Raw genomic sequence first — 27905 nt, 5'->3', positions numbered from 1 at the left:
ACCAAGTAGAGAGCTCTGCAGATGCTAAATCTGGGTCCGAGGACCCAGGCCTGAGTGCTGACATCTTCCTCAGGGCGTCTTCTAAGGTAAGAGGATCTAAGGCCCTCCAATTCCGAAATGACTTCCACCCCACTGGCGCTTGCTTAGGGCGGTTCTCAAGAGGGAGCAGAAGGCTAACCAGAAAATGATCGGACCAACTGCAGGGAGTACAATCGGGGTGCAAATCGGCCACCGACGTAGTCCAGATGAGATCCAAGATGTGGCCCTTCTCGTGTGTGGGGGACTTCACAACTTGCTGCAGTCCTAAGGTCAACATGTCATCGTCCAGTCTACTGGCCGCACCTTCTCTTGGCAATACATCCCAGTGATAGTTAAAGTCTCCGAGGACCAAGATATGTTGATATCTGGTCCGGAGATCACTCATAATTTCAAAAAATAAGTCATTGAATAAAAGTGAAGATTGGGGGGGCGGTACACCACTATCACTATCAGGCAGTACGAGGTCAAATTAAGCTTAATTCCCAGCACTTCCGCCCCATCCAGACATTCCTCCACAATGTTCTCCGAGGCAAGGGTGTCACGACTGAACAATGCAACCCCTCCGCCCCTTTTGCTACCCCGGCGATTACACGTCAGGACGGTAAACTCAGGGGGGAGGGAAGCCACTAAATCAGGTAGCGTTGAGTCGTTCAGCCAAGTCTCAGTGAGTGCAAGGATGTCCACATCAGAGTCTTGCAACAGCGTGAAGACCTCAAGGCTGTGTTTAGTGAGAGATCTCGTGTTTAAAAGGACAGTCTTCAAGCCCAGCGGGGCAGCTGGTTGCGCCTGATCCGACTTATCGTCTATTGCCCGCAATAAATTCTCATCTGCCAGCGACTTGCCCATCTGGGCTGAAAGGGCAGTCCCCAAAGATAGAGGTCTCAGCTGCAACAGGTCCCTCTTAGAATAGAGCATTAACTGGCCAGGGATCCTGGCCCCTGGGCACGGTCGGGCGCAGACGGGCGCAGACGGGCTTGCCTTCGGCGCGTCCGCTGCGCGTCCGTTGCAGCATGGATTATGTAGACACGAGGGAAGCTAGAGCGATAACCCTGAGGGGGCGGGGCAGAGCCAAAGCTTTCTCCACGCAATCAGCACAAGCTGTGGTGGACCGGAAAGCGGCTCAAGGGGGAAGTGTTTGGCGATTCGAATACAAGTAAGTGGAAGGTGAAGCACACAACACAGTAAAGTAGTATGACAAAGATACGCTATTAAAACTTTAAAAACAGCGCGGTTCCTCCAAATTTTTAAAACACAGACAGCAATACAACCAGCCCAAAAGAATTAGCAGCACGAATAAAATGGCTAAGAAAGTGCATTCAGCATTTCCCAAACAAGTGTCTTACAGGATGAGAGACCAACAGAGAGCGTTTACACAAGTGGTCGTCGGTGTCTAGTCAGGGCAGTAGCTGTCTGGAGCTCTGAGTAGGCCCCTTCCTGGGCGCTCTTTCCCTCTGGCGGGTCCGGCCCTCACACACAGCCGCAACGGACGAGAGCCGAAGTCAGGTGCCCACCCCCTCAGTGCACCGTGCCCCAGCCTCGAAGGCCTGTCCGCGCCATGGCTTAAAATACGCGTTACTGGAGCCCCCACCACCAGGGGGTGAGGGTGAAAGCCAGAGTGCTAGGTCTCCAGCCTCCCTTGACCATGGGGATGTCTAGGCGCGTTGGCTCCGAAGCCTCCACGTGTCCCCAAGTGCGCCTGGCCGCTGTGGTGCTGTTCTGCGTGGGACCGAGGCGCGTTCAAAGCCGGACTCGTCCTTTTACAATGCAAGCGCCGCTTGTCCCGAGGACTCCGGCTAAAGCACTCACATAGTCAGATCAAAAAGATTCACCTAAGTGCCACTTAAGCAAAATATTTACATATGGCATGGTGTACGGGAGAGAGTGCCGTACTGAGCATTCTATGAAGCAGGTGTGACGTGACTGCCACGTACATAGCATATCTCTGCTCTGAGAGTACCTGCTCAAAGCGGAATCCCTATATAGGTGTCCAGCGGGCAGGTCTTTAAATAAAGTGCCTGGTGTAGTGGGTGCACATAGATCGTGCTAACGTCCATTCCGAGGCGGCACTTTGGATTAGAAAATGTCAGAAAAAGACATTCCCAACAAAAGCTATTACTTCCATTTTAGATACAGGGGAACGAATGACGCAGAGGAGAGGAAAGAGAGGGTAAGAGACAGTTCTTGGAATCCGAGTCTTCAGCAAGTGAGGCGCTAGACAGAGACAGAACACAGGAGAGAGGCTATGACTCACTTCAAGCTGGGGGCGCAGGCAGGCCCGGGCCTTCCCTCTTGATCTTGCCACCAGCAGCAGTTTTGCCGCTCATCAAGCAGGGTCTTTAGACAGACCCCACTGTGGGGGGCTGGCCTTGACCTTATGGCGGTTCTTAGGTGGCGCAGCACTCATCGTGATGTCATGATAGGGATTTGGTGCTGCTGGCCTAAAATATATAATGAAGAGGCCTGCTGACGAACATAAAGGATCCATCCATTCTAGTGTCACGGCAAGAGCTGGGACAGCGTTACTTACTAAAGAGAACCTGCACCAGGGCACCAGCACAGCGGGCCAGGTGATGGTGGGGGGTGGGGCTCTTTGCCCCCCCCCCCCCCCTCCCGCGGACGCCCATGCTTCTAGGCACTGTCTGACCAGCAAACCAGGCTGCTCAAACCAATCCCAGCGCTACTCTCGTGCAGGGAAAATCATTCCTAGTGTGAGTTGGACTGTGGGCGCCTGCGCAGTGTGCGCTAGTCCAGGGTCGGGAGAGGAGGACGGAGCAGATTCAGCATCAGGTAAGTCATATTTTTTTTTAAGTATACATATTGTTTAATGTATTTATGTATTACCCCCTTGCCGCCCTACCTAGTTGCATCAGGTGCAGCCGCCACTGGCCAAAAGTGGGGGTGACCACGCAAAAAGGGCCATTTTCCTGCGGCAGAGTGCCAGGGCCAGAATCGGTGAAATATTTTAGGGACGAAGAAAGATGCATCCCTGAGAGCACTGTTGGTGACCGGGGGGACTTGAAGAATGACTGTGAGGCCCATGTCAAACACACACCCAGTTTCTGCACATGTGGTGTGGCGAGAGTGTGGGTTGAACGGTCCATTACATCTATGTGCCCAGCCCTCTGTTTCCTTCATGAAGCTTTCAACCAGGATGCATTGCGAGTTCCTCTTCCAGTTGAATTGATATCTGACAGTGGTCAGTTTAAGTTCAACAGATGACACTGTCTATCCAGATCTCAGCTACTGAGGCTGAGCCTAGGTAAGTGTTAACATGATGTAGCCCTGGGCCTTCAGTTAACCACCTACTGCATTCTGGGAGCTGTAGTCTTGATTCTCTTCAGTTTAACCAATAGTGCTAAAATTGTAGCTTTGAATGGTTTGGACTCGGAGGAAAACCTGGATTGCAGTTTTGTGTCTCGGTGGCATCAAATTATGTGGTAACATTAGGCACAAGCCCTCTTGTAGTGCCCTCCCGCATCAGCGGCTGCGTGCCCTCCACTAGGGGTTATTGAGTCAAAGCCCGCTCTTTCACACAAAGCCAGCAACACGACCTCTCGTCCTCTCCTCACATAAATCCCGGTGAACCTGGCTTCGTGGTGTCTGTAGCGGGGAGGGGGTGGGGCCGAGTGCATGGGCCTGTCAGTCCTTATCGGCTGTCAAACACTGCTCGTGAGTGTCACAAAGGCCTGCCTAATCTGTCTCTCGGCAGCTGTGTGATTGTGGCTTTGCTGTCGGCACTCGGAGCCATTGACAGCCGCTGTTATCAGGGTGTACATTCCTCGGAGCTGATTGCACGGGGGAGGGGGACTTTCCAAGCCTGTTATCTGACCCCGCTCTCAGCGAAAGCCAAATGCATAAAACACCCACTCTCGGCTGCGAAAAATACAGGCGTTGGTATGTGGAGGGCCCTTGAACGGTCGGACCGCCTTTGAGGGAGGAGAGGTGGTAAGGCCAGGGTCACAGGTGTGATGTGATGGGTACCCGAGAAAATAGAAATACAGGGCAGCTCTGTGGGTCAATGGGGCAGCTGCATACGATAAGCGTAATTTGACAGTTCATGGCTTCAAAGCCCAGCAAAATCTTTTCATCCTTCACAGGTCGATAAACGGAACCTCGCTGGTCATGATGAAGCTCGAATAACCAAGGATTGAACACTAAATAGCCTACTGCTTCAATAGACACCTGCTATTCAGTGCTAAGATGCCCCGAGGGTAAGTGTGTGCCTCAAATGCACATGTGATGTTCAAAGCGCCGGTATCCCTTCACATTACCGCCTCCGGGACATCTTGAGGGTTTGGGAGGTGCCTGTGAACATTATTTGGCGCCTTCTGCTCCGAACACATGTCTGAATTTAAACTCCATTTTCAGGTCATTCCCACCCTCGGCAACTATGGTCAGATCATTGACAACCCTCTTCATTGGCCAGCATCATCTGGGCCGAGCCCTGGAACAAACACGCTCTCTCTCTGGCCGGCACCAGAGTAGCAGAAACAAGGGCATCCTGAACAAGCCTGCTGCACGCGGGGTAGGGGGCTGGTGCCCCACCTTTGGAGCCTGTGCATACGGACAGGGCTTTAAGTGGGCCGGGTCTCACCGGGTCTGAGCACCGACAGGTTTTTTAAAGGGGCCTCGAAACGGGTCTCTATCGGGCTCTGTTTTGTGCCCTGACACCTGCGGTCTGTGTTTTTTTCCGTACTGCAGTGACAGCAGGCACATCGATGTGCTCACACTGCTCACTTGTCACCAGTGGAGAAGGTATGGCATGACGTCATGCCAGGTGAGTGTTGTAGAGGAAGGGAAATCCTTTAAAGAAAGTCATTTTCTCTCTCGATCTCCCTTCTCATTTTGAAACGCAGGAGCAGCAACATCGTTGAAGTGTCACCAGGGCATATACGTGGAAGCTTTCCCAATATTATATACAACATAGTTGCTGCTTATTTATCTTATGCAACTAACAACCATTGACAAAGCCAATAGTCCTGGCTTGTCGTAGGTGTAATGATACTTGTATCGTTTATCTGGATGCAATGACAGAAACAGCAAAATACAAGTCGGGTGGCACGCTACGCTAAGCACAGATTTTTAGCTTGTGCTTTTAAGCCATGCTCTTAATTACATCGTCCCTGCCCTTTTGAGAGACCCCCCAGTTTTTTCATCCCACTTAAGGCCCTGCATACGGAGTGTCTGTTGTTTTGTTTACTATACTGTCATCCCTGCTCTGTGACGAGTCAGGTAGCAGTAGGCTGCAGACCTTCCGACTCATATGGTGCCACCGTGTGTCACCCGATATTGACATATCACCCGATATTGGATTTCATGACCCGGTCACCCATTGCGGAGCTGAAATTACAGGGTGTGCAAAATATTAGCTGGAAACCCCTGCGGAGAGCAGGTTTCCAGCTAATTGTTTGGATGCTCTGAGCAGCTGATGTCCATTACGGAGTGAGAAACCTCCCTAGGACGTCGGTGGCTGCCTCCTAGGCTTTGTTTTTAGGTTGAGCCTTGGCAGTGCGGCGGCAGCCTCCTAGGCTTTGTTTTTAGGTTGAGCCTGGGCAGTGCGGCGGCAGCCTCCTAGGCTTTGTTTTTAGGTTGAGCCTGGGCAGCGCGGCGGCAGTCTCCTAGGCTTTATTTTTAGGGTGAGCCTGGGCAGCGCGGCGGCAGCCTCCTAGGCTTTGTTTTTAGGTTGAGCCTGGGCAGCGCAGCGGCTGCCTCCTAGGCTTTGTTCTTAGGTTGAGCCTGGGCAGCGTGGCGGCAGCCCCCTAGGCTTTGTTTTTAGGTTGAGCCTGGGCAGCGCAGCGGCAGCCCCCTAGGCTTTGTTTTTAGGTCGAGCCTGGGCAGCGCAGCGGCAGCCTCCTAGGCTTTGTTTTTAGGTTGAGCCTGGGCAGCGTGGCGGCACCCTCCTAGGCTTTGTTTTTAGGTTGAGCCTGGGCAGCGCGGCAGCAGCCTCCTAGGCTTTGTTTTTAGGTTGAGCCTGGGCAGCGCTGCGGCAGCCCCCTAGGCTTTGTTTTTAGGTTGAGCCTGGGCAGCACGGCGACAGCCTCCTAGGCTTTGTTTTTAGGTTGAGCCTGGGCAGCGCGGCGGCAGCCTCATAGGTTTTGTTTTTAGGTTGAGCCTGGGCAGTGCGGCGGCAGCCTCCTAGGCCTTGTTTTTAGGTTGAGCCTGGGCAGTGCGGCGGCAGCCTATTAGGCTTTGTTTTTAGGTTGAGCCTGGGCAGCGCTGCAGCAGCCTCCTAGGCTTTGCTTTTAGGTTGAGCCTTGGCAGCGCGGCGGCAGCCTCCTAGGCTTTGTTTTTAGGTTGAGCCTGTGCAGCGCGGCGGCAGACTCAGAGGCTTTGTTTTTAGGTTGAGCCTCGGCAGCGCGGCGGCAGCCTCCTAGGCTTTGCTTTTAGGTTGAGCCTTGGCAGCGCGGCGGCAGCCTCCTAGGCTTTGTTTTTAAGTTGAGCCTGGGCAGCGCGGCGGCAGCCTCGGAGGCTTTGTTTTTAGGTTGAGCCTGGGCAGCGGGGCGGCAGCCTCCTAGGCTTTGTTTTTAGGTTGAGCCTGGGCAGCGCGGCAGCAGCCTCCTAGGCTTTGTTTTTAGGTTGAGCCTGGGTAGCGCGGCAGCAGCCTCCTAGGCTTTGTTTTTAGGTTGAGCCTGGGCAGCGCTGCGGCAGCCTTCTAGGCTTTGTTTTTAGATTGAGCCTTGGCAGCGCGGCTGCAGCCTCCTAGGCTTTGTTTTTAGGTTGAGCCTGGGCAGCGCGGCGGCAGCCTCCTAGGCTTTGTTTTTAGGTTGATCCTGGGCAGCGCGGCGGCAGCCTCCTAGGCTTTGTTTTTAGGTTGAGCCTGGGCAGCGCGGCGGCAGCCTCCTAGGCTTTGTTTTTAGGTTGAGCCTTGGCAGCGCGGCGACACCCTCCTAGGCTTTGTTTTTAGGTTGAGCCTGGGCAGCGCGGCGGCAGCCTCCTAGGCTTTGTTTTTAGGTTGAGCCTGGGCAGCGCGGCGGCAGCCTCCTAGGCTTTGTTTTTAGGTTGAGCCTGAGCAGCGCGGCGGCAGCCTCCTCAGCTTTGTTTTTAGGTTGAGCCTGGGCAGAGCGGCGGCAGCCTCCTAGGCTTTGTGTTTAGGTTGAGCCTGGGCAGCGCGGCGGCAGCCTCCTAGGCTTTGTTTTTAGGTTGAGCCTGGGCAGCGCTGCGGGAGCCTCCTAGGCTTTGTTTTTAGGTCGAGCCTGGGCAGCGCGGTGGCAGCCTCCCAGGCTTTGTTTTTAGGTCAAGCGTGGGCAGCGCTGTGGCAGCCTCCTAGGCTTTGTTTTTAGGTCGAGCCTGGGCAGCGCGGCGGCAGCCTCCTAGGCTTTGTTTTTAGGTCGAGCCTGGGCAGCGCTGCGGCAGCCTCCTAGGCTTTGTTTTTAGGTTGAGCCTGGGCAGCGCTGCGGCAGCATCCTAGGCTTTGTTTTTAGGTTGAGCCTGGGCAACGTGGCAGCCTCCTATGCTTTGTTTTTAGGTTGAGCCTGGGCAGCGCTGCGGCAGCCTCCTAGGCTTTGTTTTTCGGTTGAGCCTGGGCAGTGCTGCGGCAGCCTCCTAGGCTTTGTTTTTAGGTTGAGCCTGGGCAGCGCGGCGGCAGCCTCCTAGGCTTCGTGTTTAGGTTGAGCCTGGGCAGCGCGGCGGCAGACGCCTAGGCTTTGTTTTTAGGTCGGGCCTGGGCAGCGCTGCGGCAGCCTCCTAGGCATTATTTTTAGGGTGAGCCTGGGCATCGCGGCGGCAGCCTCCTAGGGTTTGTTTTTTAGGTTGAGCCTGGGCAGCGCAGCGGCTGCCTCCTAGGCTTTGTTCTTAGGTTGAGCCTTGGCAGCGCGGCGGCAGCCTCCTAGGCTTTGTTTTTAGATTGAGCCTTGGCAGCACGGTGGCAGCTTCCTAGGCTTTGTTTTTAGGTTGAGCCTGGGCAGCGCGGCAGCAGCCTCCTAGGCTTTGTTTTTAGGTTGAGCCTGGGCAGCGCGGCGGCAGCCTCCTAGGCTTTGTGTTTAGGTTGAGCCTGGGCAGCGTGGCGGCAGACGCCTAGGCTTTGTTTTTAGGTTGAGCCTGGGCAGTGCGGCGGCTGCCTACTAGGCTATGTTTTTAGGTTGAGCCTGAGCAGCGCGGAAGCAGCCTCCTAGGCTTTGTTTTTAGGTTGAGACTGGGCAGCGCGGCGGCAGCCTTCTAGGCTTTGTTTTTAGGTGGGGCCTGGACAGCGCGGCGGCAGCCTCCTAGGCTTTGTTTTTAGGGTGAACCTGGGCAGCGCGGCGGCAGCCTCCTAGGCTTTGTTTTTAGGTTGAGCCTGGGCAGCGCAGCGGCTGCCTCCTAGGCTTTGTTCTTAGGTTTAGCCTTGGCAGCGCGGCGGCAGCCTCCTAGGCTTTGTTTTTAGGTTGAGCCTGGGCAGCGCGGCGGTAACATCCTAGGCTTTGTTTTTAGGTTGAGCCTGGGCAGCGCGGTGGCAGCCTCCTAGGCTTTGTTTTTAGGTTGAGCCTGGGCAGCGCGGCGGCAGCCTCCTAGGCTTTGTTTTTAGGTTGAGCCTGGGCAGAGCGGCAGCAGCCTCCTAGGCTTTGTTTTTAGGTTGAGCCTGGGCAGCACGGCGGCAGCCTCCTAGGCTTTGTTTTTAGGTTGAGCCTTGGCAGCGCATGCGCTGCTCTGCGAGGCATGCTGTATTGAGGTACGGCATAGAAGCTCCACCCATTTCCCACTCATCTTTTCAATTGGCTCCTGTTACTGTCCTTGCGAAATCCCTGCTTTTCATTTGTGAATAGTCTTAGTAGTCCCTGCTTTGTACCACCTTGTCTGCATTTATAACCTCCCATAACGACTGGATTTTTTACTTCTGTTGTTACATGGTCTTCTTCATAAGTCGGTCAGCTCTATTTTCTTTAATGATCTTCCCCTATTCCACCCACGACATCGCAGCAGGCCGCCTGCTTTTATGTTATTTGTATTGAAATTATAGCGCGGTCTGCTTTAACTGTATAGCGGCCGCACTTATTTAATTATTTAATTAAGCAGCATGGGCCGCTTTCACTTTAGCGGCCGTGCTACACAATATTTTAAATTAGTACATTTTTCTTCACTTTGTGTGAAAGCGCACTATACGTGCTTTCACTTTAATGTTGGCCACGCCCCCTTCTTTAGATGCTGCTTGCTGTAACCTGAATAAGGCGAGCAGCGTCTAAAGAAAGGGGCGCGGCCACCATAAGAGTGATCTTGCATTTCCGAGAGTTTGAGCTATTGGCATTAAAAATTAGAATGCCTTTTATATATGTGCTGTTTTATTAAATGACAATAATGGTTGCACTGTCCCATCCTGGGTAGTGTCCCTCTATACGCACAGCGCTGAAGGGTAACGAAGTTACCAAATATAGTACCAATGGTAATTAAATCAAGGTTCGTTTATTCACGATGTAATGCTCTTTATACTGTGTTTCAAATTTCACATATTGTTTCAATAAACGGTACCAACGGAAATCCTCAATGCATTTCGGGTAAAACCCTTCGTCAGGAGGAATCCTATAATAGAAATAGGAGACAATGTAGCATGTCCCGTCAGGGATTCAAGAAATCAATAAAAACGAAAGATATCAGAGATTCTAAAGTAAAACAAAGTATATCCCGTCCGGGATTACAAAAATCAATGATAAGAACGAAAGATATGCAAGTCTCTACAATAAAGACCGTGTATAAACTGACGGTGAGAAGCTTAGTTGTGAAGTATCACAGAGAAAGTTTGAAACTTAGACCCAAATAGCCTGCTGTGATCAGTTTAACGCGTGTGGAAACCAGAAAGTGCGCCGAAATAGATATGGATCCCTAAAATGAAAGCAATGTGGAACTAAAATAGAAGCTTAGTTTTGAAGTATCACAGAGAAAGTTAGAAAATTAGACCCAAATCACCCGCATTGTTCAGTTTAACGCGTGTGAACACCCGAAGGTGCGCCGAAATCTAAATGATAGAATAGACCCAAGTTCTAAAACCGGATAAGAGAATCAGTTAGAAAAGTTACCTCGGTTCACGTGTTAGACGGGCATCTCCAAAATGCTCCGATACGGTGGATAGCTGTTTGGCGTGTAGCCATGTTATGTACGAAAACCAAGTTGTGAACAGAAAGAGAGGACTGAGAGTATGGCGGCCATCTTTGAAAAGGAAAATACGCTTAGTAAAAGGATTTGACGAAGTCAAACCGTGACTGTAACAGAAATGAAAAGAAAAAGGAGAGTGTGCGTTTAATGTTCGGGGTGAGATGAGATAATTACAATATGGATAATAAAGGAATATACGTTCAACGTGTGGGTTCAAAATACAGTGTGTGAGAAGTTATGTCGAGAACAATAAAGTTAGGAAAAAAAAGGAAAAGTCCAGTAATGATTGCAATGAGACGTAGCTGCTGACGCCGGAGGTGAAGATAAACGTGAGAAGAAACTGACACATAAATTAACACATAAATTAGAAAAAGAGTAAGCTGAAAGTAAATGAACAAATAGAAATAAACAAATAAGATAAGATGATGAAATGAAAGTAAATGTCATACAAATAAAGTAAATTGTCATTCAAATGAAATTAAGACAAGGCATAAGACATTTAAACATTTACGCATTAACACAGGCATCTGTACAAGGTCAAATAAAGCAACTGAGTTCGATGCGGTCATTCAGTCCAAAGGGTACCATGGAGTTCATTTTGTAAATCCAGGATGTTTCTCTTTGGATCAAACATTTTTTGTTGTCACATCCTTCTTTTAATGGAACAGTCTCACACACTAGAAAGCGCAGTTGGCTAACGTTATGTTTATGTTCGTTGAAGTGTACAGCTACAGTGGATTTGGGGTTGTTATTGCGAATGTTGCTCTTGTGTTCATTCAGTCGGGTTTTCATTTTTCTTTCAGTTTTGCCAATGTACGGCAAGCCGCATGGACACTTCAACATGTAAACAACGTTTTTGGAATCGCAAGTCGCTGAAACAAAGAGTTTGATGTTATGGCCCTTGGTTGGATGTTGGATACTGTTGCCTAAGATGATGATATTGCAGTTTCCACAATTGTAGCAAGGTATAGTACCCTTGTGTTTAGAAAAAACCTGTGGGGAGCATATTGGTTTTAGTAACTCCATGAAGTTTTTACTCCTTTCGTAGGCAAACAATGGTTGGTCCGAAAAGACTTGGTTGAAGTCAGACTCCATTTGTAGTAGAGGCCAGTGTCTGAGAACTGATTTCCTGATGTTGAAACTTTCTGTTGAGTATTTTGTGACCATAACTATTCTTGAGGACGATTTTGAAGATGTTGGTTGTTTTTCCAACAGTGTTCTCCTTTGTTTGTTTAGCGATTTGTCAATTGCTTTTGCAAAAATTTGTGATGGATAACCTCGCTCTACAAAGCGTCGTTCCATGTCCAAAGTTTGTTGGGTAAGTTGTTGAGGTTCAGACGTGATTCGTTTTATCCTGAGAATTTGTGAATATGGTAGGTGACGTTTGAGTGAAGGTTGGTGAAAGCTGAAATAGTGTAACAAGTTATTTCTGTCCGTGTCCTTTCAGTAGAGTGTTGTTTGGATATGTTGATCGATAATGTAAATGGAAACATCCCAAAAATTTATGTGTGTGTCACTGATGTGAAAAGTGAACTTCAATCTGTCGTTGATGGTATTAAGATTCACAATAGCTTCGGTCAATGTGGTCTTGGAACCTCTCCAAATTAAAAAAATGTCATCGATGTAGCGGACAAACAGTAACAAATGACTCTCCCAAGGTGTGGTGTGAAGTATGTGATCCAACTCAAACTTGTGCATGAACAGGTTGGCGTAGCATGGAGCTGCACAATTCCCCATGGATGTTCCATTTAATTGAAGAAAAAATTGGTTGTTGTGACAAAAGTAACTGTGATACAGTGTGAAATGTAGTAGTTCCATGAGAAAAATCTGTAAATCATACGGTGTCTGTGATTGTAACAAAAAATGTTCTGTAGCCTCTAACCCCAAATCATGGGGGATTGAAGTGTACAGGGAAGTAACGTCAATCGTACAAAAGTACATATCAGTTTCCCATGGGGTGTTGAAGTTGAGAAGAATGTTCAAAAAGTCTGTGGTGTCTTTGACGTAGGTAGACATGGACTGCACTAGAGGTTGAAGGTGTCTGTCCAGATATTTACCAACAGGTTCATGAAGCGAGCCTCTAGTTGAAACGATAGGCCGCATGGGAGGATCCAACAGATTTTTGTGTATCTTGGGTAACATCCGTAAAGACGGGCTTCTCGGGAATTTAGAAATTAAGAATTTTCTTTCTGTGTCACCAATGGCACCTGATAGGACCGCTTTATCCACGAGGTTCTGCAATGTTTTCAGAATGTCCGTTGTGGGATTGTAATCAAGTTTAGAATAGGTATTGGAGTCTAGTACATGTTCGTCTAGTTTTTGAGTGTAGTGTATGGTATCCATAGCAACAAGTGCGCCTCCTTTATCAGCATTAAGGAAGATGATGTTGGGGTTGTCAGCCAGTTGTTTAAGTAAAGATTTGTCCTTGGATGTGAAGTTCGGATGTCTAGGTTTGCGATGTTTAAATACAGACTGGAGATCATGCTTAACCAAAGTTTCAAACGTATCAAGGATCTTATGACTCACTGGGGCTAAGAAGGTGCTCTTGGATGTGAGGCCTTTTAACGTATTTTCTGTTTGAATCGTAGGTTCAGTGAGAACATTGTCAAAAAAATGTCTAAGTCTGAGCTTTCGCATGAACTTGTAAAAACTGACTTCTGCTTCCATAAGGTTGCTTGAGTAGGTTGGAACAAAAGATGACCCCTTTTGTAACAAACGCAGTTGAGCGTTGTTGAAGGTGGTTGTGGAAATATTAATGACCAAGTTGTCACGATCATTTAACGTTGACTCCTTGTCGTTCTTTTGTCCATTGGTTGAACTGCTTTTTTTGCCCCTCCTGGGTCTCCGTGATCTTTTTGGCTTGTCCCTAAAAAAGGAACCGCAGAAGGTAAAGAGGTGGAAGCTGAGGTAGTTGGAATCTCAGTGTCTGTAATGATTTCAGATCGTGGTTGGTCTTTTTGAGGGAAGTTTCTTGGTTTACGACGAGAGGTATCAGAGTCACTGGTGGCTGGTGACGTATCAGTGTCAGATGTTTTAAAAGGTGGTTTGAATTGTCTTCTCCGGGCATATACCTCCGCCCAGTTATAAACTTCTTCCAGTTTATAATCAATTGTGTCCCTTCGGAACTTTCTGAGTTTTCACTCGTTGACTTCTTGTTTATGTTTCTCAAGTTGTTCATTGATATCACTGAGAGTCTGAGATAGTTCGTCTGGCCTCTACTACAAATGGAGTCTGACTTCAACCAAGTCTTTTCGGACCAACCATTGTTTGCCTACGAAAGGAGTAAAAACTTCATGGAGTTACTAAAACCAACATGCTCCCCACAGGTTTTTTCTAAACACAAGGGTACTATACCTTGCTACAATTGTGGAAACTGCAATAACATCATCTTAGGCAACAGTATCCAACATCCAACCAAGGGCCATAACATCAAACTCTTTGTTTCAGCGACTTGCGATTCCAAAAACGTTGTTTACATGTTGAAGTGTCCATGCGGCTTGCCGTACATTGGCAAAACTGAAAGAAAAATGAAAACCCGACTGAATGAACACGAGCAACATTCGCAATAACAACCCCAAATCCACTGTAGCTGTACACTTCAACGAACATAAACCTAACGTTAGCCAACTGCGCTTTCTAGTGTGTGAGACTGTTCCATTAAAAGAAGGATGTGACAACAAAAAATGTTTGATCCAAAGAGAAACATCCTGGATTTACAAAATGAACTCCATGGTACCCTTTGGACTGAATGACCGCATCGAACTCAGTTGCTTTATTTGACCTTGTACAGATGCCTGTGTTAATGCGTAAATGTTTAAATGTCTTATGCCTTGTCTTAATTTCATTTGAATGACAATTTACTTTATTTGTATGACATTTACTTTCATTTCATCATCTTATCTTATTTGTTTATTTCTATTTGTTCATTTACTTTCAGCTTACTCTTTTTCTAATTTATGTGTTAATTTATGTGTCAGTTTCTTCTCACGTTTATCTTCACCTCCGGCGTCAGCAGCTACGTCTCATTGCAATCATTCCTGGACTTTTCCTTTTTTTTTTCCTAACTTTATTGTTCTCGACATAACTTCTCACACACTGTATTTTGAACCCACACGTTGAACGTATATTCCTTTATTATCCATATTGTAATTATCTCATCTCACCCCGAACATTAAACGCACACTCTCCTTTTTCTTTTCATTTCTGTTACAGTCACGGTTTGACTTCGTCAAATCCTTTTACTAAGCGTATTTTCCTTTTCAAAGATGGCCGCCATACTCTCAGTCCTCTCTTTCTGTTCACAACTTGGTTTTCGTACATAACATGGCTACACGCCAAACAGCTATCCACCGTATCGGAGCATTTTGGAGATGCCCGTCTAACACGTGAACCGAGGTAACTTTTCTAACTGATTCTCTTATCCGGTTTTAGAACTTGGGTCTATTCTATCATTTAGATTTCGGCGCACCTTCGGGTGTTCACACGCGTTAAACTGAACAATGCGGGTGATTTGGGTCTAATTTTCTAACTTTCTCTGTGATACTTCAAAACTAAGCTTCTATTTTAGTTGCACATTGCTTTCATTTTAGGGATCCATATATATTTCGGCGCACTTTCTGGTGTTCACACGCGTTAAACTGATCACAGCAGGCTATTTGGGTCTAAGTTTCAAACTTTCTCTGTGATACTTCACAACTAAGCTTCTCACCGTCAGTTTATACACGGTCTTTATTGTAGAGACTTGCATATCTTTCGTTCTTATCATTGATTTTTGTAATCCCGGACGGGATATACTTTGTTTTACTTTAGAATCTCTGATATCTTTCGTTTTTATTGATTTCTTGAATCCCTGACGGGACATGCTACATTGTCTCCTATTTCTATTATAGGATTCCTCCTGACGAAGGGTTTTACCCGAAATGCATTGAGGATTTCCGTTGGTACCGTTTATTGAAACAATATGTGAAATTTGAAACACAGTATAAAGAGCATTACATCGTGAATAAACGAACCTTGATTTAATTACCATTGGTACTATATTTGGTAACTTCGTTACCCTTCAGCGCTGTGCGTATAGAGGGACACTACCCAGGATGGGACAGTGCAACCATTATTGTCATTTACCGACCTTGGTTTAGGGGTCGCTCCTCTCGCAGCACGCCAGTACCAGTTTAAGATTATCTACATTCAGAGACAAAACCGGTGTGCGTGATATCCTAACTTTTGATTTTCTACTTCGCTAAACCAATATCACTGCACCCATGGCCTACCAAGACATCACTAATCTCACAGATAAACGTGCCGAGACATTTGCGTTCGGCGATGAAGAAACACAAAGGATCTATTCATTAATAGGAGACATTGAAGCTACTCCCTCCGGCACAGGCACCATACAGAGTAACATCAAGCAACTTCTTTACCTTACCAAACGGGAAATCAACCAACGCTTGCATGCGAGTACAATGATACAATACCACCGAGCCCAGCGTATCCCGAGAGGCCTAAGGATCTCTCTCAAACCGTCTCTCTGTAAAAATGATCCGAAATTTGTCGACAGATGGTACGGTATCCTGAACAAGTGTTCCTTGGACCTTATATTGTTGATCATCGAGGAGTTATCCAACATTCTCGAAGATCTGAACACAGAAATCACTCAACTCAAAAACGAACTGTCTACTAAGACGTCTTCAGACGAACTATCTCAGACTCTCAGTGATATCAATGAACAACTTGAGAAACATAAACAAGAAGTCAACGAGAGAAAACTCAGAAAGTTCCGAAGGGACACAATTGATTATAAACTGGGAGAAGTTTATAACTGGGCGGAGGTATATGCCCGGAGAAGACAATTCAAACCACCTTTTAAAACATCTGACACTGATACGTCACCAGCCACCAGTGACTCTGATACCTCTCGTCGTAAACCAAGAAACTTCCCTCAAAAAGACCAACCACGATCTGAAATCATTACAGACACTGAGATTCCAACTACCTCAGCTTCCACCTCTTTACCTTCTGCGGTTCCTTTTTTAGGGACAAGCCAAAAAGATCACGGAGACCCAGGAGGGGCAAAAAAAGCAGTTCAACCAATGGACAAAAGAACGACAAGGAGTCAACGTTAAATGATCGTGACAACTTGGTCATTAATATTTCCACAACCACCTTCAACAACGCTCAACTGCGTTTGTTACAAAAGGGGTCATCTTTTGTTCCAACCTACTCAAGCAACCTTATGGAAGCAGAAGTCAGTTTTTACAAGTTCATGCGAAAGCTCAGACTTAGACATTTTTTTGACAATGTTCTCACTGAACCTACGATTCAAACAGAAAATACGTTAAAAGGCCTCACATCCAAGAGCACCTTCTTAGCCCCAGTGAGTCATAAGATCCTTGATACGTTTGAAACTTTGGTTAAGCATGATCTCCAGTCTGTATTTAAACATCGCAAACCTAGACATCCGAACTTCACATCCAAGGACAAATCTTTACTTAAACAACTGGCTGACAACCCCAACATCATCTTCCTTAATGCTGATAAAGGAGGCGCACTTGTTGCTATGGATACCATACACTACACTCAAAAACTAGACGAACATGTACTAGACTCCAATACCTATTCTAAACTTGATTACAATCCCACAACGGACATTCTGAAAACATTGCAGAACCTCGTGGATAAAGCGGTCCTATCAGGTACCATTGGTGACACAGAAAGAAAATTCTTAATTTCTAAATTCCCGAGAAGCCCATCTTTACGGATGTTACCCAAGATACACAAAAATCTGTTGGATCCTCCCATGCGGCCTATCGTTTCAACTAGAGGCTCGCTTCATGAACCTGTTGGTAAATATCTGGACAGACACCTTCAACCTCTAGTGCAGTCCATGTCTACCTACGTCAAAGACACCACAGACTTTTTGAACATTCTTCTCAACTTCAACACCCCATGGGAAACTGATATGTACTTTTGTACGATTGACGTTACTTCCCTGTACACTTCAATCCCCCATGATTTGGGGTTAGAGGCTACGGAACATTTTTTGTTACAATCACAGACACCGTATGATTTACAGATTTTTCTCATGGAACTACTACATTTCACACTGTATCACAGTTACTTTTGTCACAACAACCAATTTTTTCTTCAATTAAATGGAACATCCATGGGGAATTGTGCAGCTCCTTGCTACGCCAACCTGTTCATGCACAAGTTTGAGTTGGATCACATACTTCACACCACACCTTGGGAGAGTCATTTGTTACTGTTTGTCCGCTACATCGATCACATTTTTTTAATTTGGAGAGGTTCCAAGACCACATTGACCGAAGCTATTGTGAATCTTAATACCATCAACGACAGATTGAAGTTCACTTTTCACATCAGTGACACACACATACATTTTTTGGATGTTTCCATTTACATTATCGATCAACATATCCAAACAACACTCTACAGAAAGGACACGGACAGAAATAACTTGTTACACTATTTCAGCTTTCACCAACCTTCACTCAAACGTCACCTACCATATTCACAAATTCTCAGGATAAAACGAATCACGTCTGAACCTCAACAACTTACCCAACAAACTTTGGACATGGAACGACGCTTTGTAGAGCGAGGTTATCCATCACAAATTTTTGCAAAAGCAATTGACAAATCGCTAAACAAACAAAGGAGAACACTGTTGGAAAAACAACCAACATCTTCAAAATCGTCCTCAAGAATAGTTATGGTCACAAAATACTCAACAGAAAGTTTCAACATCAGGAAATCAGTTCTCAGACACTGGCCTCTACTACAAATGGAGTCTGACTTCAACCAAGTCTTTTCGGACCAACCATTGTTTGCCTACGAAAGGAGTAAAAACTTCATGGAGTTACTAAAACCAACATGCTCCCCACAGGTTTTTTCTAAACACAAGGGTACTATACCTTGCTACAATTGTGGAAACTGCAATAACATCATCTTAGGCAACAGTATCCAACATCCAACCAAGGGCCATAACATCAAACTCTTTGTTTCAGCGACTTGCGATTCCAAAAACGTTGTTTACATGTTGAAGTGTTCATGCGGCTTGCCGTACATTGGCAAAACTGAAAGAAAAATGAAAACCCGACTGAATGAACACAAGAGCAACATTCGCAATAACAACCCCAAATCCACTGTAGCTGTACACTTCAACGAACATAAACCTAACGTTAGCCAACTGCGCTTTCTAGTGTGTGAGACTGTTCCATTAAAAGAAGGATGTGACAACAAAAAATTTTTGATCCAAAGAGAAACATCCTGGATTTACAAAATGAACTCCATGGTACCCTTTGGACTGAATGACCGCATCGAACTCAGTTGCTTTATTTGACCTTGTACAGATGCCTGTGTTAATGCGTAAATGTTTAAATGTCTTATGCCTTGTCTTAATTTCATTTGAATGACAATTTACTTTATTTGTATGACATTTACTTTCATTTCATCATCTTATCTTATTTGTTTATTTCTATTTGTTCATTTACTTTCAGCTTACTCTTTTTCTAATTTATGTGTTAATTTATGTGTCAGTTTCTTCTCACGTTAATCTTCACCTCCGGCGTCAGCAGCTACGTCTCATTGCAATCATTCCTGGACTTTTCCTTTTTTTTTTCCTAACTTTATTGTTCTCGACATAACTTCTCACACACTGTATTTTGAACCCGCACGTTGAACGTATATTCCTTTATTATCCATATTGTAATTATCTCATCTCACCCCGAACATTAAACGCACACTCTCCTTTTTCTTTTCATTTCTGTTACAGTCACGGTTTGACTTCGTCAAATCCTTTTACTAAGCGTATTTTCCTTTTCAAAGATGGCCGCCATACTCTCAGTCCTCTCTTTCTGTTCACAACTTGGTTTTCGTACATAACATGGCTACACGCCAAACAGCTATCCACCGTATCGGAGCATTTTGGAGATGCCCGTCTAACACGTGAACCGAGGTAACTTTTCTAACTGATTCTCTTATCCGGTTTTAGAACTTGGGTCTATTCTATCATTTAGATTTCGGCGCACCTTCGGGTGTTCACACGCGTTAAACTGAACAATGCGGGTGATTTGGGTCTAATTTTCTAACTTTCTCTGTGATACTTCAAAACTAAGCTTCTATTTTAGTTGCACATTGCTTTCATTTTAGGGATCCATATATATTTCGGCGCACTTTCTGGTGTCCACACGCGTTAAACTGATCACAGCAGGCTATTTGGGTCTAAGTTTCAAACTTTCTCTGTGATACTTCACAACTAAGCTTCTCACCGTCAGTTTATACACGGTCTTTATTGTAGAGACTTGCATATCTTTCGTTCTTATCATTGATTTTTGTAATCCCGGACGGGATATACTTTGTTTTACTTTAGCATCTCTGATATCTTTCGTTTTTATTGATTTCTTGAATCCCTGACGGGACATGCTACATTGTCTCCTATTTCTATTATAGGATTCCTCCTGACGAAGGGTTTTACCCGAAATGCATTGAGGATTTCCGTTGGTACCGTTTATTGAAACAATATGTGAAATTTGAAACACAGTATAAAGAGCATTACATCGTGAATAAACGAACCTTGATTTAATTACCATTGGTACTATATTTGGTAACTTCGTTACCCTTCAGCGCTGTGCGTATAGAGGGACACTACCCAGGATGGGACAGTGCAACCATTATTGTCATTTACCGACCTTGGTTTAGGGGTCGCTCCTCTCGCAGCACGCCATTACCAGTTTAAGATTATCTACATTCAGAGACCAAACCGGTGTGCGTGATATCCTAACTTCTGTTTTATTAAATGACATAAATAAAAGGCATTGTCATTTACAATGCCAATAGCTCAAACGCTCTCAAATGCAAGACCTGTTGCATTGAAAATGCTTGTTTGATGTGGGAGAGTCAAGGCGGTGACCTAAAAATTGCCTAGGGCTATAATTGGCACTAAGCCACGCCCCCTCGAGTCCCCGCCCCCCCCTCACACAATGAAAAATGTTCATAAATTAGCAGGTGTGAGGCTGTGATGGCAATGGTCCAGCAGCTGCGCCACATGGACAGGACAATCTTGGAGGAAGCCCTGTGCTCGGCACTGCACACTGACACGAGGCCCACCATCATACCTCAGCACAAGTGGTCTCCAGATAAACTGCTCCAGAAAAACTGACAGATGAGTGGTCTGACCAATGTGTGAGGTAGCTAGTCTGTCATCACTTTTCGGGCATATGGTGCGGATGGGTGCTTTTATTTGTTTTTCTGCCTCTGCTGCATGGGGCTTGTATTCAGAGTCAGGTGGCGGCAGCCCCACAAGGATGATGCAGGAACAGAGCGAGCACACAATGCCAATCTTTACTGCACAGTAAAAGCACATTCTGCATAAAGGCGTTGGCCTGTGCAGCGGTCTGGGACTGTGCTTTTTAAAAGGTTAAAGAGCTTGCTGAATCTAAGCAGAAACTGATAGGTATTTTTCTTTATCCCTCACTGTCGCTCAGGTGGGGGCCATGCTCACCTGACATCCTTGCCTCGCAAAAAAAAACGTAAATGCACAAACTGGTTATTTTAAAACTTTAGACAGCCTGGGACTATCCTGAAAGTTTAATAATGGGGCTCCTAGAAAGGTCCCTGGACAAGAGCCCAGTTTGTCCATACCTTACAATGTCTCAGTACTGACTTAGAATTTGGAGGACTGCTGTCAAGGACAGGGATTTCGGTGCACATTCCCCGAGACAGCAGGGGCTGTGGAGAGTCTGGGAGTCCCGATTACTCGTCTTCCTTGGAGTAAGAGGCCTGTGTGGAAGGGCTGTGGCCTGTGGAGAAGGGCAGAGTGTTCCTCTCACACATCCCCTACAGTAAAGCAAGGGGTGTGGCCTGTGGAGAAGGGCAGTGTTCCTCTAACATACCCCCTACAGTAAAGCAGGGGTTGTGGCCTGTGGAGAAGGGCAGAGTGTCCCTCTCACACATCCCCTACAGTAAAGCAAGGGGTGTGATGTGAGGAGAAGGGCAGAGTGTTCCTCTCACACATCCCCTACAGTAAAGCAAGGGCTGTGGCCTGTGGAGAAGGGCAGAGTGTTCCTCTCACACATCCCCTACAGTAAAGCAAGGGCTGTGGCCTGTGGCGAAGGGCAGAATGGTCCTCTCACGCATCCTTTATAGTAAAGCAAGAGCTGTGATGTGAGGAGAAGGGCAGAGTGTCCCTCTCACACATCCCCTACAGTAAAGCAAGGGGTGTGGCCTGTGGAGAAGGGCAGAGTGTTCCTCTCACACATCCCCTACAGTAAAGCAAGGGCTGTGGCCTGTGGTGAAGGGCAGAATGGTCCTCTCACGCATCCTTTACAGTAAAGCAAGAGCTGTGATGTGAGGAGAAGGGCAGAGTGTCCCTCTCACACATCCCCTGCAGTAAAGCAAGGGGTGAGGCCTGTTGAGAAGGGCAGAGTGTTCCTCTCACACATCCCCTTCAGTAAAGCAAGGAGTGTGGCCTGTGGAGAAGGGCAGAGTGTTCCTCTCACACATCCCCTTCAGTAAAGCAAGGGGTGTGGCCTGTGGAGAAGGGCAGAGTGTTCCTCTCACACACCCCCTTCAGTAAAGCAAGGGGTGCGGCCTGTGGAGAAGGGCAGAGTGTTCCTCTCACACATCCCCTACAGTAAAGCAAGGGGTGTGGCCTGTGGAGAAGGGCAGAGTGTTCCTCTCACACATCCTGTACTGTAAAGCGGGGGTTGTAGCTTGGGTAGAAGGGCAGAGAGTTCCTCTCACACATCCCCTATAGTAATGCAAGGAGTGTGGCATGTGGAGAAGGGCAGAGTGTCCCTCCCACACATCCCCTACAGTAAAGCAAGGGGTGTGGCCTGTGGAGAAGGGCAATGTTCCTCTCACACATCCCCTTCAGTAAAGCAAGGGGTGTGGCCTGTGGAGAAGGGCAGAGTGTTCCTCTCACACATCCCCTTCAGTAAAGCAAGGGCTGTGGCCTGTGGAGAAGGGCAGAGTGTTCCTCTCACACATCCCCTTCAGTAAAGCAAGGAGTGTGGCCTGTGGAGAAGGGCAGAGTGTTCATCTCACACATCCCCTTCAGTAAAGCAAGGGGTGTGGCCTGTGGAGAAGGGCAGAGTGTTCCTCTCACATATCCCCTTCAGTAAAGCAAGGGGTGCGGCCCGTGGAGAAGGGCAGAGTGTTTCTCTCACACATCCCATACAGTAAAGCAAGGGGTGTGGCCTGTGGAGAAGGGCAGAGTGTTCCTCTCACACATCCTGTACTGTAAAGCGGGGGTTGTAGCTTGGGTAGAAGGGCAGAGAGTTCCTCTCACACATCCCCTATAGTAATGCAAGGAGTATGGCCTGTGGAGAAGGGCAGAGTGTCCCTCTCACACATCCCCTACAGTAAAGCAAGGGGTGTGGCCTGTGGAGAAGGGCAGTGTTCCTCTCACTCATCCCCTTCAGTAAAGCAAGGGGTGTGGCCTGTGGAGAAGGGCAGAGTGTTCCTCTCACACATCCCCTTCAGTAAAGCAAGGAGTGTGGCCTGTGGAGAAGGGCAGAGTGTTCCTCTCACACATCCCCTACAGTAAAGCAAGGGGTGTGGCCTGTGGAGAAGGGCAGAGTGTTCCTCTCACACATCCCCTACAGTAAGGCAAGGGGTGTGGCCTGTGGAGAAGGGCAGAGTGTTACGCTCACACATCCCCTACTGTAAAGCAAGGGGTGTGGCCTGTGGAGAAGGGCAGAGTGTTCCTCTCACATATCCTGTTCAGTAAAGCAGGGGTTGTAGCTTGGGTAGAAGGGCAGAGTGTTCCTCTCACACATCCCCTACAGTAAAGCAAGGGGTGTGGCCTGTGGAGAAGGGCAGAGTGTTCCTCTCATTCATCCCCTACAGCAAAGCAAGGGCTGTGGCCTGTGGAGAAGGGCAGAGTGTCCCTCTCACACATCCCCTACAGTAAAGCAAGGGGTGTGGCCTGTGGAGAAGGGCAGAGTGTTCCTCTCACACATCCCCTACAGTAAAGCAAGGGCTGTGGCCTGTGGAGAAGGGCAGAGTGTTCCTCTCACACATCCCCTTCAGTAAAGCAAGTGGTGTGGCCTGTGGAGAAGGGCAGAGTGTTCCTCTCACACATCCCCTACAGTAAAGCAAGGGGTGTGGCCTGTGGAGAAGGGCAGAGTGTTCCACTCACACATCCCCTACAGTAACGCAAGGGCTGTGGCCTGTGGAGAAGGGCAGAGTGTCCCTCTCACACATCCCCTACAGTAAAGCAAGGGGTGTGGCCTGTGGAGAAGGGCAGAGTGTCCCTCTCACACATCTCTTTGCACACCTGCATCGAGCCCATGTCTCCGGAGAAGACAGAAAACTTACCTTGATACCTACTGTTGGAAAGTGGGTTATTGGTAGGGGCAAATGTAGGTCTGCCACTGGCAATAAGGCCACTAACACATGATAGGACCCAGCATAGGTCTTAGAAAATTATTCCTATGCTCAACCCTTGGTAACATGGCTGCGAGCAGACAGGCTTAACTTCAAAGACAGGTATGTAAAGCATTTAAATACACCATTTCAGTAAATAATTAAGACACAACACAACATAAAAATCCAACACCAATTTATAAAACTAGGTAATATTTTTATCTTTTAAATGACACCAAAACGAAAGAAATCCACTGTAGGGAACCAGAGATATGAATTTTTAAAGATTAGTCACTTTCTAGTGCTTAGAAACCAACAGTGCCCCTTTTAGTCATTTCGTTTTCTCTGACAGGGACACACCTTTAGAAACGGTTCTGGAGAATGTCTCACCACTGTGTAGTGTAGCCTTCTCCAGCAGGCTGGGTCCAGTTAGAACTCCTTCCTGAAGTTCTGCTTGCGGGTCCCAAAGTATCCAACACACAGTCCAAGGATCTGGAATCTCCAAGAGGGTCCTTGAAAGTGTGAAACTTCAATTCCGCAATCCACTTGAACAGAACCCTTTCAAATCCACTGGTACTCCAGGCTGGGGATTCTTTGTGGGGATGTCCAGGTGAGCTCTGTTAACCTGTAGCTTGCAAGGAGTCTACTTCTTAGTTCTTTTGTAGCAAGGTAATCCACAGGGCTGCAGATGTCTGATGGTGCAATTTTCAGAGGTCAGGTTTCAAGTCTTTGCACAGCAGAACTTCGCAGCAGGGCACGTCTTGCCCCTCTCAGATACTTATTCAAAATTCTCAGGGTCAAGCCACAGGTCACCTCTGACCAATGAAAGCAGGGTAACTCCTCATAGTGATGACCACATCCTGCAGAGTGGGCATTTTGTTGTCCCAGAGTGCATCATTCTTCCAAATCCATAATGGCTGATTTTCCAGCAAGGAGGTAAGAGCTGGCTAAACACACCCCTTGGGATGGCTTATTTCCATGGACTCTCCCCCTACCATCTGCACATACCTTCCTTAAGCCTAGCCCTGACTCCTGGTCAAGAGTGTCAGAGTGAAACTGAAACCCAGGCCTCCCCTCTGCGTTTGAAGAGCAAAGTTTACGACTCCACCTCCTGGCCTGGCATACCTATAGACCAGCACACTGCCCTCCCAGAAGAGTGGTTCTTTATCACCTCTTCAAAGCAGCCTGGCTAATCCACTTATCTCTGACCAATCAGGGCAGACCACTGGAAGGCTGAATTTGGACTACAAACAAGAAAGTCTTATAACTTCTTGTATGTACACGTTAGGAGAAATTCAACAATATAATATTGTTGGATTTACTACTACCATTCTGGGAAGTCTTTGAATGGTCCGGCTACTCCTCTCCTATCAATATTTATTAATCATTAACTTCCTACCATGTTAACCTATGGGCCATGGGGTTTGCAATGGGGAAAATGACTTGGGCTAGTCTTCTAGCACCAGGGCTTGTAAAAACATATTTTATAAGTATTTCCCTAATTTCTACAGGGTCCCCACCCCCTGTGCAACTAGGGGAGACTTTAGGGGTTCTGAATCTGTAGAAATATTGCAGATTCTCCTTTAACTGTATTCCTAGCATCAAAGTCGAATTTGAGCAGCTCTTTACTTTTTAAAAGCAGTCCTGGCAACCAGGGCTGGTTTTAAACTGACCCCAGGCTTCAGCAGAGCACACATGCTAGTGCAGAAAAAGCTGCTGGCCTCTAAACTGCCATACCCCAGGGTACTGGGGACTTCTAGGTAGTTTCAATCCCCTGCCCTATTAGATCCTAGGGGCTTATGGGGTAGGCCATGCCAATTACAGGGGTACCCCACCATACCATAGTGTACCCTAGTGTATGTTGGGTGTTTTAACTGTATTCTAATGTGTTCCTTTCAGCTTGGCACTGGCCCTGGGCCTGGTTAGGCAGAGCCCAGGGTCAATCAGAGTCAGTTACCACCAGTTCCAGTCAGCAAAAAGTTGGGGGGTGCCCAGGGCACAGAATGACTTTGCAACACCTACCCTGCATGGTTTCACAGCGCCCCCTTGATATAACTGGCATTTCAAGTGCCTGAGCTCAGAGAACAGAGCATACACAATGTTATTTCAGAGCTCTAGAGGTATCAAGTGTGTACACTGAGGGCAGGTGTGGAGTCCATGTGCGCGACAATTCCAAAGTGGACCCCGGGGGCTCCTGGAAGCATGGCCCTTAAGGCATGCAGAGCTGGACTCACAACTTTACACGTCTCTTGTTTTTAAGGTTCATGATCGTCACAAAGTACAAAGCGCCCGAAGATGAAAAACCAAAATCACTCGACAGCGAGGAAGTTTGTACTGCAGCGAGGGCCATTACGAGCCGCATTCTGTACCAAATTGCCGCTTTTACCACCTGGTTGACTGAAGAAAGAAGTGTTTCCTAGTTGCCTGCACTGTCAGCTGGTATGTCAGGAGGGCAGTGCGGTGGGTGAAACATTGGGAAAAAAAATACATCAAAAGCACTTACGTGTAAGCGCGTCGTCTTCCTCAATGGTCTTCTCTCCTGGAGGCAGGCAAGGTCCAAACTCCCAAGCCAATCCAGGCGCTGCTCCCACCAGCATGAGAGCAGCGCCACGATTGGTGGGAGCGGCCTCTATCAGCACTCGGGAGAGCACTGGAGGCATTTGCCTTCTCGAAGACAGCTGGGTTAGAGAGGTTTAGAGTTTGCATGTGTGGCTGGCCCTCACAAGACGGTCGGCCAAAAAGACATGCGCACTTTAAATTGAAAGTGCCCTGTTCTCTCTGGTGCTGCCAGTCATCAGCAGCCCCATCCTGAAGCTCCGTTCGGGACGGGGTGACGAATAATGAATTCACTTCATTACCATTTTCTTTTTCGTCTCTGGGAGCATTTCAGTGGGCGACGCTCCTCTGCTCAAACGGAGGAGTCGTCCCTGCCTGGCTGAACCCCTCGGCAGGGGATTGTTCTGCCCGCTCCGGCGGGAAACTTTCTCTGATGAGGGTTCGAATCTTGCAGCAGTAAAAAGTTGCAAACTTTATTCGAACTTAAACTATTCATGGGGTCAGGAGCCTAGCTACGAATAGTGCAGCAGGTGCAGTGGCAGCAGGGCGTTTTCTTTGCTTGCATTAGGGCATGCACCATGGCTACGCCACTGAAACTACTCACTACTCCGAGAAGGCGTGGGCATGAGGACAGTCAGCAGGCACCCTCCCCCTGCCCTACACAGTGATGTTTAATGCTGTTTTGGTATATCAAGTGCTATCCGCGCAGCGGAACTCCAAAGGGCCTTTTTGGGGTGTCCAGGGGCTCTCCAAACTTTATCACAGAATGACTGTTAACCAAGTAACTTTGTAATATATTTTTTTATCTTAGACTGATCAAAGTTTGAATCAAACTTCTGGGAGTCAAACAAGTAACCTCTAGGCATACATACAGATCCCTACACGAGGGGCATTAGCCCACTGTGTTGTCTTACTGGATTCGCTGAAATCGAACCTTTCACCTTTAATTAAGCTGCTCTACTCCTACTGGCCTTGCAGAGACGCTAACCGGAGATATAACTGACTCCGCCCTAGCCCTGCTGTCCCAGTGTACCCCACAGAAGCACCAGCCCGTTAGGAAACCAACATATGTCCCTATGGAACAGCATGTCCCGCCCAGCGCAGCAGACTCCCACAATGCACTGTTCTAATTTTACATAATGACTTCAGCTCTCCTGGAGGGCCATGTTTTGACGAAGCTGCCCTGAGAGGATTTGGGTTCTCGACAGGTCGACAGTAACACCAGATGACAGATATGAATCAGCAGATTCCATGTTATGAACTGCAGGCCCTGTGTGTCAGGAGACATTGCACAGCTAGGGTTATTTAAAATAGCAAACTTCAGAAAGGTTACCCAAGGACCTGGCTCTGAGATTCTCACTCCTGCTGTGAGCAAAGAACATGGCCAGCTCAGAGGTATGCAAGCACGGGTAATCTGCTCGTAGAAATCATATCTAGTTGTGTTATGCAGATATTTGGAACTTGTGTGTATGAAAACCTGTCCAGGAGCAGGGATCCTCACTTTCTGCACAGTGAAAACTGAATGCTTGGTGATTAAAAGAATGGAGACACCCGGAGTTGTAATGAGCAGAAGAAAGTGGGAAGTTGCCCGGACCACATTGGGCAGTTGCCCAGGGCCCCCCATGCAGACCAGAATTTAACACAAATTTGCCGTTGAACATTTTTATTCCTGTGAGTGGTTGTGTAGGCAGGGCCCAGTGCACTGCTTTGCCCGGGGGCCTATAATGCTGTTAAGATGGCCCTGCCCTCAGGAGCTGACTATGCACGGTCTTCACCCTGCAATAAAAAGGCTGGCATGAGCTGTCACTCGCTTAGTCCATTGGAAAATGAGCACGTCTTCAGAACTTACACGCCATAACTTA

The sequence above is a fragment of the Triturus cristatus genome, chromosome 11, assembly GCF_964204655.1.
Source record: "Triturus cristatus chromosome 11, aTriCri1.1, whole genome shotgun sequence".
NCBI lineage: Eukaryota > Metazoa > Chordata > Amphibia > Caudata > Salamandridae > Triturus > Triturus cristatus.
The sequence above is the reverse complement of the archived record's forward strand: the minus strand, read 5'-3'. Positions refer to the sequence as shown.